This window comes from Scylla paramamosain, chromosome 2, assembly GCF_035594125.1.
Source record: "Scylla paramamosain isolate STU-SP2022 chromosome 2, ASM3559412v1, whole genome shotgun sequence".
Classification (NCBI taxonomy): domain Eukaryota; kingdom Metazoa; phylum Arthropoda; class Malacostraca; order Decapoda; family Portunidae; genus Scylla; species Scylla paramamosain.
The window spans coordinates 18503101-18509638 of NC_087152.1; positions in this window are offsets into that span (position 1 = coordinate 18503101).

Sequence of the window (6538 nt, forward strand, 5' to 3'; positions counted from 1 at the left end):
GCAGTTTTGGGCCACCAAGAACGCACCTCAGGTGTAGATTCACTGGAGGTCTATCCAAAACTTAGGATCAGCACATGCGTGAACAGCATGCTAAATGTATGGTTCGATGCCTCATTTGCGCCCTGCCCTCATGGAGTGAGCATCTCCTTGCTGCTCTGAGGATGAATTCGAATGCGCCTCAGGTGTAGGTTCACTGGAAGTCTATCCAGAACTTGAAATCAGCACATGTGTGAACAGCATGCCAGATGTACGGTTCTATGCCTCATTTGCACCCTGCGTTCATGGAGTAAGCTTCTCCTTGCTGCTCTGGGGATGAATTCGGTAGATGATATATTTGGCTCCTGGTTTCTTAGGACGGTTTGAATACTCAAATACATTATTTTTGTGTCTAATGCTATTGTTCTTACATTTTATGTGATATTCATTCATCTCTGGCGCTTTCGCCATGCATAGTGTTTACAAGAGAATTCGTCCCTTATCGATCATCTATTGGAAACCAAAAGAAGACTTTATTGAGGCAACAAAGATATAAAATGTAAGAACAATAGCATTAAACACGAAGATAATGTATCTGAGTATTCAAACTATCCCATGAAACCATGAGCCGAATATATCATCTACCAAATTCATCCTCAGGGCAGCAAGGAGATGCTCACTCTGTGACAGAAGGGCACAAATGAGGCATCGAACCGTACATTTGGCATGCTGTTCACGCATGCGCTGATCCCAAGTTCTGGATAGACCTCGAGGGAACCTACACCAGGAACATATGGGATCTGTGCATGTGTAGGATGTTGCTGCCCTACCAGACGCCAGACCACAAAGCAGTGCGCTCATCACTCACTGTTGGAGAGTTCTCTCTCTCATTCTTCAGGAGCGTAGTGATCTTTACTGTTGTACTGTCCTCTCCACCACTCACTGTACCACACTGCTTCATTCACTGTACCACACTGCTTCACTCACTGTCTCTCCTCCCCATCTGTGGGCCCCACACTGCCCTCTCCTCATCTGCAGGCCCACTCTAGTTGACCTGTACCCAGGACCCTGGCCATAGCCTTCAAAGCCCTCAAGCATGGATAACGTCGTCGTAAGTACTTGTTTCTTGTTGACTTTCTTCCTTGTCACCATTAAATTTAGACATTAGATAAGCTACTAGGAATGATATGCAACTAATTTATGAAATAGTTGATAATGAACAGGTGAGTTAACACTGTAAGAGTACAAATAAAGATGTCAGGAAACCAAAATGGCGCTGATCATGCATTTGTTTGGGGTGGCTGGTCTGAGAGATCACAGAGCCAGTCCAGTTTAAGTTTGAATGATTCAGTAGTGATTCCACTCAGGGCTCTTAGTGTCTGAGGTAGGCAGTTGCACAGTCAAGGTCCATTGTGGGTGAAGGAGTTGTGGTTCAGTGTCTTTTGCTGTATTGTGCTGCTGGTCCCTCAGATGTAACAATCTGCCTTGTCTTGGGTGGTGGGTCACAATGATGCCAAGATTTGGTACTTTGTTCCCTATCATTTTCCACACATACATTATGATGCAGCATTCTCTTCTCCTCATGGAATACATGTTGAGGTGTTTTAGTCTTTCTCAATAGTTTATTTATTGCCCTTCATTAATTTCGGCAGTAAATAATCTTTGAGGGGCTTCCAGGGTGACTATTTCTTGAATGATGTATGGAACAGTATTCAAGCTCAAGTCTTGGCACCACAATGGCTTTCCACAGTGTCTTCCAGCAGTGCTCCTCCCAAATGGTGAATGTTCTAAGTATCCATCCACTCAGATGTCTTGCTGATTCTGTTATTCTATTGATGTGGTGAATGAAAGTGCCATTGCTGTTTTTTTCGATGTCGAAGATTCACGAGTATGATGTTATATGAAGAAAGAATTTCTGGAGTGTGTGTGGAGGACATGAATGAGTTGGTGAGAGAGAATGTAGGTTTGGAAACGTTTTTATAACGTCACTCACCCTAATGCTCTTCCAGCTAACACACTAGCACAGAAAGCCTGGCTAAATATAATTATAACCGATAACTGTGGTACATGTGACTAGCAGCGAGCGGTGGCGACTGGTGAGTTGGTATCACTGGACATTCCAAGCCAGTGGCTGGCTGTGTTTTTCTAGCAAAGACAGACTATTTGCTGCTGTGCAGGTTTCCAGGCTTCTAAATTCTTAACAACTTAAGGAAATTTACAAGTGAGGATCATAGGAGGAGGAGGCAGTAGGCACCTGTAAAAACAATTATTACTCCCCGTGAGGTCTAAAGCACTGGATCAGGGGGTGCTGTGAACTTATCATTAAACCCAGCTGTGACTCACTGAACATTTCCCTTTGTGTCTCACAACACAAGGGGACAGTCACATCCTGCCCTCTAAAGATGACTTTTTCCACACAAAACTACAAGTACCTTATAACACATACTCTTCACACAAAAAATCAAAATTATCATGGTGACTCCTACACCAGCCTCAGAGTCCCCATCTGGGGAGGGGACCACAAATGTCCCCAGGCGAGATTGCTCTTCTGATAATGACCATAAGTGTCTTGACACCTCCCTCAACTTTTTCTTCATTAACTTCTGCAACATTCACGGTCTTAGATCTAATTTTCAATCTGTAGATCACCACCTCTTCTCTCCTTATCCTCACTGAAACATAGGTGTCTGAGGCAACTGACAGTAGCCTATTTCCTGTTCCCTCCTACTTTCTCTATTCTCATTTTCAATCCAAAGCGGGATGTTGCGTTTATGTGCGCAACGACTTAACCTGCTCTTGAATCTTCCAAGTTTTCCACCATATGGCTACGACTACAGTCACTCTCAAACTAAATTCATCTGTGCTGTATACCTCTCACCTAACTCCTCTGACTATAAGAAATTCTTTGACAACTTAACCTCCAAAATGGAGCACATTCTGACTCTTCCCTATTACAGAGATCTCTATTCTTGGAGACTTCAGTGTTCACCAACAGCTTTGGTTTTCCTCTCCCTTCACTTACCATCCTGGTGAACTATCCTTCAACTTTGCTATCCTCCACGACCTAGAGCAATTGATGCAACACCCTACTCATGTTCCTGACTGTCTTGGAGATACGCCCAACATTCTTGACCTTTTCCTAACCTCTAATCCTTCTGCTTTTGCTGTTACCCTCTCTTCTCCATTGGGCTCCTCCAGTCACAATCTCCTATCTGTATCTTACCCTATCACTCCAATCCCTCCTCAGGATCCCCCTAAGCGGAGGTATCTCTGGCATTTTGCCTCTGCTAGATGGGGGGGGACCACAGGAGGTATTTTGCAGATTTTCCTTGGAATGACTACTGCTTCTGTGACAGAGATCCATCACTGTGTGCTGAGTGCATAACAGAGATGATAGTGTCTGGCATGGAGGCGTACATCTCTCACTTTTTCTCAACCTAAACCTTCCAAACCTTGGTTTAACATAGCTTGTTCTTGTGCTATACATGGACATGGTGGTCCACGAAAAATACTTGAGCCTTCCATCACCAGAATCTCATGCACTTTATATTTCTGCCCAGAACCATACCAAGTCTGTTTCTCCAACTAGCCAAAAACTCTTTCATTAATAGAAAGTGTCAAGATCTAACTCCCCTCATGACTTCTGACATCTAGCCAAAAACATCTCCAATAACTTTGCTTTTTCTTTCCCTTCCTTATTTCAACCAGATGGCACCACTGCTATCACATCTAGCTCTAAAGCTGAACTCTTCGCTCAGGCCTTTGCTAAAAACTCTACTTGGGATTCAAAAAATTCTACTTGAGATGATTAGAGGGCATGCTCCTCCCTCTCCTCCACCCTCTGACTACTTCATGCTATCTATTAAAATTCTTCGCAGTGATGTTTTCCATGCCGTCACTGGCCTAAACCCTCGTAAGGCTTATGGACCTGATGGGGTCCATCCTATTGTTCTCCGAAACTGCGCCTCCGTGCTTCCACCTTGCCTAGTCAAACTTTTTCAACGCTGTCTGTCAACATCTACCTTTCCTTCTTACTGGAAGTTTGCCTACATTCAGGCTGTTCCTAATAAGGATGACTGTTCTAATCCCTCAAACTACTGTCCTATTGCTGTAATGTCCTGCCTATCTAAAGTTTTTGAATTTATCCTCAACAGGAAGATTCTTAAACATCTATCACTTCACAACCTTCTATCTGATTGCCAGTATGGGCTCCGTCAAGGCTGCTCTACTGGTGATCTGGCTTTCTTTACTGAGTATTGGTCATCCTCTTTTAGAGATTTTGGTGAAACTTTTGCTGTTGCCTTGGATATATCAAAAGCTTTTGATAGAGTCTGGCACAAAGCTTTGATTTCCAAACTACCCTCCTACGGCTTCTATTCTTCTCTCTGTAACTTCATCTCAAGCTTCCTTTCTGACCGTTCTATTGCTGCTGTGGTAAACGGTCACTGTTCTCCTAAATCTATTAACAGTGGTGTTCGTCATGGTTCTGTCCTGTCACCCACTGTCTTTATTATTCATCAATGAGCTTCTAAACCAAACTTCTTGTCCTATCCACTCCTATGCTGATGATACCATCCTGTGCTTTTCCATGTCTTTTCATAGACATCCAACACTTCAGGAAGTAAACATTTCTTGCAGGAAAACCACAGAATGCCTGACTTCTGATCTTTCTAAAATTTCTGATTGGGGCAGAGCAAACTTGGTATTGTTCAGTGCCTCAAAAACTCAATTCATCCATCTATCAACTCGACACAACCTTCCAGACAACTATCCCCCTCTTCTTCAGTGACACTCAACTGTCCCCCTCTTCTACACTGAACATCTTTGGTCTGCCGTTTACACATAATCTGAACTGGAAACCTCACATCTTATCTAACTAAAACAACTTCTATGAAGTTAGGCGTTCTGAGATGTCTCCGCCAGTTTTTCTCACCCTCCCAGCTGCTAACTCTGTACAAGGGCCTTATCCGTCCATGTACGGAGTATGCTTCACATTGGGGGGGGTTCCACTCATACTGTTCTTGACAGGGTGGAGTTAAAAGCTTTTCATCTCATCAACTCCTCTCCTCTAACTGTCTTCAGCCTCTTTCTCATCACTGGAATGTTGCATCTCTAGCTATCTCTAGCTGTCTTGTACCACAATTTTCAAGCTAACTGCTCTCTGGTCTTGCTAACTGCATGCTTCCCCTCCTCCCGGCCTTGCTGCACAAGACTTTCTTCTTTCTCTCACCCCTATTCTGTCCACCTCTCTAATGTAAAAGTTAACCAGTATTCTCAATCATTGATCCCTTTCTCTGATAAACTCTGGGACTCCCTGCCTGCTTCCATATTTCCACCTTCCTATGACTTGAATTCCTTCAAGAGGGAGGTTTCAAGACACTCATCCTTCAATTTTTAACTACTGCTTTGGACCTTTTTCAGGGACTGGCATCTCAGTGGGCTTTTTTTATTGGATTTTTGTTGCCCTTGGCCAGTGTCCAACAAAAAAAAAAAAAAAGGGGGGCAGAGAACTAAACTGGTGGGCAGCTGACTTTCAATTATTCTTGACTACAGGGGTTGAGCAGAGCTTGGGTCACAATTTTTCACATCAAAAACAATAATTACCCACAATCTGCACATCTCTAATCCTAATTTATTTATAATAGTAACTAATACTTAGTTTGTACTATATACCAACCCCTGCTTTTCCCACTGTTTCCTCTTTTTACTGTTTCTTCATTTCTCTTGCATTCTGTAAGAGTTTCCTATTCTTTCTAAGGTTTTTGCTAGGCATCCCCATCCTTCAGAGATCTTGTGAAGGTTAGAAAATAAAGATTTCTTGGAGAGGTGCTGCTAAAAACTGTGATAAGCCTAGTCTGTGAAGCCATTGGGACCCCTCCCAGGCATCCAACAACAATCTCTCTGCTCTTGCTAGGCTATCTAGTTGCCAATATTCACCATGAGCCGCATTTAAAATAAATGGGGAAAAAAAAAATCATTTCTACACCAAAAAAATATGCAGAAAATACTTGCGTAATGTACACGGTGTACATGAATTAGTTGACTGTGTCTCATTGAGTGAGAATTAACTTTGCTATTTCTAATAATAAAATTATTTGAATATTACACGTAAGCAGTTATTTAATTATTTGTACTTCGGAGTACTATGGGAAAGCACATATATGTTGTCAAGAGGTAATATTTCGTGTGATAAGAAGAGTGGTGCCATACACTGTAATTTGCTGATGCAACAATTCTTATTGCTTTTTTTGCTGCTTTTTGAAGAGAAAATCAATATAACACTTGCTGGCCTTTCCCCAGACTTCAGTCCAATACAGTAAATATGGATATATGAAACTAATAGATTATTGTAAGTGATGGTTTTGTTAGAAAATTTTTTGCTTTGCTTAGTATACCAATACCTTTAGCAATTTTATTCTTAGTTGTTTTTGTGTTCAGTCCAGGATAAATTTCCATCAATAATAATGCCAAAGAATTTAATATTGTTTACTCTATTAATTACTTTACTGTCAATAGATAAAGCTGTACTCAATAAGAATTGTTTTCCTTTAGTATAAAATTA